The sequence below is a fragment of the Rhinopithecus bieti genome, unplaced genomic scaffold, assembly GCF_001698545.2.
Source record: "Rhinopithecus bieti isolate Rb0 unplaced genomic scaffold, ASM169854v2 scaffold_6380, whole genome shotgun sequence".
Lineage (NCBI taxonomy): Eukaryota > Metazoa > Chordata > Mammalia > Primates > Cercopithecidae > Rhinopithecus > Rhinopithecus bieti.
The window spans coordinates 7,932,635-7,937,322 of record NW_016806642.1 but is presented as its reverse complement, the minus strand read 5'-3'; the positions used below and the strand labels follow the sequence as shown (position 1 = coordinate 7,937,322).

The 4,688-nt window shown below is 40.0% G+C and overlaps 1 long non-coding RNA gene across 1 annotated transcript in view; it reads right to left on the bottom strand.

Annotated features, from left to right (window-relative positions):
* Positions 1 to 1,111: 1,111 nt before the first annotated feature.
* Positions 1,112 to 4,688, bottom strand: part of LOC108532977 (uncharacterized) — a 25,122-nt gene continuing 21,545 nt past the window's right edge. The window contains exon 3 of the long non-coding RNA XR_001886612.1: positions 1,112 to 1,301. This is a non-coding gene — a long non-coding RNA (uncharacterized LOC108532977). The remainder of the gene's footprint in view (positions 1,302 to 4,688) is intronic.

Here is a 4,688-nt window from a genome sequence, read left to right as displayed (position 1 = left end):
CCTTAGAATAAAGTCCAAAGCTCTACCCTTGTCCTCTAAGTCCCCTCCCACAGCCTGGGCCCTGACTACCTGTCCAGCCTCTTATTAGTCACCCCTTCCTTGCTAAGCTTTGGCTTCTTGGCCATTTCTCAGTTCTGTTAAGCCCTTGCATGGTGTCTGTTCTCTGCCTAGAAAACTGTCTCTCCTCAGGCCCCCACATACACCAGGTTAAACCCCACACTGCATGCTGCCATAACACCCTGTACTTTCGTTTCCATAACACTTTAGCTACATGTCCAGGCTAGACTGGAAGCATTGTGAGCTTTGTGTGAGCACAGTGGATTTTTCTGTCTTGTTCACAGCATAACCTTAGTGCCTTAGCACCAGACCTGACAACATGGGAGGTGTTCAATATATTTATCTAATGAATTATACTTTTTATGTTAGCTTTTTCTAATCTTTGCTCTTAGTCTCACTCCCAGCACACGCTTCATTCTAACTTTACAGTTATAACAGGGGAAAACATTAGCTCAATACTGGAAGTTTCTGGCCTGAAACAATGCTTGTCATTCTCTTTCTGAAAAGTAGGGCTTCGTGCCTCTCCAAGGAGGAAACAGTCCCGGATGGCCTCAGGACACTGGAGGAAGCGACTAGATGTCTCTACGCTATTCTGCTGGCTCTAAAAGCAGAAGATCCCCATGATTATAAAGACTTAATTTTTGTTTTTCATAGGCAATCAGGGAAGTTGGTTGTAGTGATAAAGTTGGCAGGTCATATGAGGATTCTCATAAAATCAACTAAATAGAGATCTCTGTTGCAGAATTATAGTTGCAGTAAGACATGAAAAGGTCACCCAAGAATTTTTTCTCATTGCTTTCTTTACATGAAAAATAATTTATCCCACTGTATATGACAACTGAAAGCTTGAAAACTGAAACTATTTGTTTCCTCATCTGTAAAATGAGAAGGTTGAACTAAGTGCCCTCTTAAGGCTGCTGTAAAACACGACGACCTTATTCTGATTCTTTATAAGAGCTGTTCACAAAAAGCTTCTGGGTTTCTGAAAATACATTGCTCTTGAGGAAATCAAACTTTTATTGCAGGGTTTTTAAAAAATATAAACACCTTTATGGACTTGGCAGGGAATCAGGTGAAGAATAGTGTGGATTTGAGATCTGCCAACAATGGCACCATTCTGAAGAGTTCAATAGCCAGCATTTTAGGACTCAGCATAGAACTACCTAAGGGCTGGAAGGGCTGAAATCTTCAGTAGCAGCTTTGGAATTTTGCATCTTTGCACAGTAGTAAAACTGAAATAATACCTGTCCAAATGAAAAGGATTAAGTTGACTCAAATGTTATGAAAACAAATAAATAAAAGACTGCACAATACTTTGTACTGTTACTTAGTAAATATCTACTTCCCTCCTCTTGCCACCATGGGTACCTCTCTCCCCCATTGATGTTGAATTTAGCCATGCAATTTGCTTTGACTGATAAAGTGTTCGTGGACATGACATGTGCCTTAAATGTGCATGCTCGGCTTAGCTTCAATCTTGTGCACTGGTAGCCTGCCTTGACATGCACATGCCCTGGGTAGCTACCGTTTCTTTAGACTAGACACCAAAAAAAGCAAATATGGAGCAAATACAAACACAGAACTTCCCAGATGAGCTCAGCCAAACTCAGCCAAATCTTGGTTGATCTGCAAACTTTTGAACACAGAATAAATGCTTGTTGCTTTTAAGCCACTGAGTTTTAAGGTAGTTATTACACAGCATTATTGTGGGAAAAGCTGACTAATACAGAATGCAATATGGATTCTTGTGAGATACTGTAACATCATGGTTAAAAGTGTGTGTGTGTGTGTAGTGTTTTGTTTTGTTTTGTTTTTTTGAGATGGAGTTTCGCTCTTTTGCCCAGGCTGGAGTGAAGTGGCAAGATCTCAGCTCACTGCAACCTCCACCCCCCAGGTTCAAGCGATTCTCCTACCTCAGCCTCCCAAGTAGCTGGAATTATAGACACCTGCTGCCATACCCAGCTACTTTTTGTATTTTTAGTAGAGATGGGGTTTCGCCATGTTGGCCAGGCTGGTCTTGAACTCCTGACCTGAGGTGATCCACCCGCCTTGGCCTCCCAAAGTGCTAGGATTACAGGCGTGAGCCACCGTGCCTGACCCAGTGTGTGGTTTTTTAACTTGCTAGCTTGAAAGTAGGGTAAAACTTTTAAAAGAGAGAAGAAAAGAGTGTGGTTTTGAAGTGTAGCATAGCTTTTATCTTTTTGTTTTAAATCAGGTAGCCCCTGAACCAGAATAGATTCAGAGAGGCTCCTCCATATCTTGTTTTGAATCTCACTTGTGGTACATTGGAGGTTATTATGGTACCAATCTCATAGCACTGTTTTGTGAACCAAATGAGACCGTGCCTATCATAGAGCTAAGACAGTTCTTGATATACAGCGAAGATCCAATCAATGTTTATATTAACAATAATAATAATTGTCATTTCTATAAAGGGAATTTTACTTTCCTGTTAACTTACATTATAAAGCTGTATGTATTTTTTCTTGTGAAACTGGATATAGGAGAATTCTGGGAGGAGGGCAGAGTACGGAGCACCAACAATCTGTCTCTCCGCTTAGACAACAATTATATTGGTAGAATCTGTCTGATGCAACTATTTTGGAACTTTGGAATCTATTGAAGGTTTGTGACTTTCAGAGGAAGGCTTGTAGGGTAATTGTAGTTAATTTCAATCAGTTTCAACTCTTATCACAGTAGTAGCTACTCATCACCTTCCACCTCCCTTACACACAGCTTACAGGAACTGTGGTGGGGAAAAATCACCTGTCTTCCAAATATCATAAATCTGTCCTCTGATAACTAGTTGCTGCTTCCAACCACAGAGCTACAAAGAGGCAGGAAGTCACTGTTGTTGCACCTCCCCACATTGTTGCAAGCCCCTTGTCCTCCAACTGAGGTGGCTTCTATAGGATTTAAGGGGCTAGCACCCTCTCTCCCCTTTCATTTTTCTCTTTTTCTCTTTTTGGAAGCCAGACATTAAAGAATAGGGCATTCAAAACAAGACATATATGGGGAAAATTAGAAATTGACTATACATGCTCAGGGAAAGGCAAGGCTCGGAAAAGACCTAAGAAGAACTTAAATGTATACCTTAGATTGAACCTTGGCACAGAGATAGCCTACAATATCAGACAAAAGCAAAACAATAAATAAAACAATTGTAAAAATCAGTAAGCTCTGGAGGAGAAAGATAAAATGATTTCCTGAGTTACATTATTAAATTCAAATGTCCAATTTTTAACAAAGAAGTCAGAACTCACACAAAGAAATTGAAAAGTGTGGCCCATTTAAAGAAAAAAATCTGGCCAGGCGCTGTGGCTCACGCCTGTAATCCCAGCACTTTGGGAGGCCGAGGCGGGCAGATCACAACGTCAGGAGATCGAGACAATCCTGGCTAACACGGTGAAACCCTGTCTCTACTAAAAGTATAAAAATTAGCCGGGCGCAGTGGGGGGTGCCTGTAGTCCCAGGTACTCCGGAGGCTGAGGCAGGAGAATGGCGTTAACCCGGGAGGCGGAGCTTGCAGTTAGCCGAAATCGCACCACTGCACTGCAACCTGGGCGACAGAGGGAGACTCCGCCTCAAAGAAAAAAAAAAAAAAACATTACCAACTGTTTCTGAAAAATACCTGATAGTCGATCTACTAGACAGAGACTTTAAAACAACTGTTGTAGAGACGCTCAAAGAACTGAAGATGTGGAGAAAATCAGAAAAACACTGTATGAACAAAATTTAAATATCAATAAAGATATAGAAAACCCTAAAAGAAGCCAAAATGAAATTCTGGAGCTAAAAAGTGCAATAACTGAAACAAAAAAAAATTGACTAGAGGTATTCAAAGGCAGATTTGAACAGGCAGAAGAAACAATCAGCAAACTTGAAGATAGGACATTGGAAATTACTGCAAATTAGCCGGGTATTGTGGTGCATGCCTATAGTTCCAGCTACTCAGGAGGCTGAAGCAGGAGAATCGCTTGAACCCCGGAGGCGGAGGTTGCAGTGAGCTGAGATCGCCATTGTGTTGCAGTTGCCTACAATAAGTACTCAGTATAGTAACATGTTGTATAGGTTTGTAGTCTAGGAGCAATAGGCTATACCATATATCCTAGGTGTATAGCAGGCTATACTCTCTGGGTAAGTACACTCTATGATGCTCACAGAATGACAAAATTGCCTCACAGTGCAGTCCTCAGAATATATCCTTATCACTAAGCAGCAAATGATTGTACATGAAAATGCAATAATATTATAATCAGATTTCTTATCAAAAACTTTAAAGTCCTGAAGGCTATGGGCTAATATATTCAAAGTACTAAAAGAAAAAAAAATCTGTCAGCTAAAAACTCTATATCCAGCAAAACTGTCCTTCAAAAGTGAGGGAGAAATTAAACATTCCCAAATAAACAAACGCTAAGAGGTTGTTACCATTACACATGCCCTACAAGAAATGCTCAACAGAGTACTAAAGGGTGAAATGAAAAGACACTGGACAATAATCTGAAACCATATGAAGAAATAAAGATCTCAATAAAGGTATATAAATGGAAAGTTACAAAAGCTAGAAGTATTATAACAACATTTTTTCTTTCTTTTTTTCTTTCTTTTTTTTTTTTTTTTTTTTTTTTTTT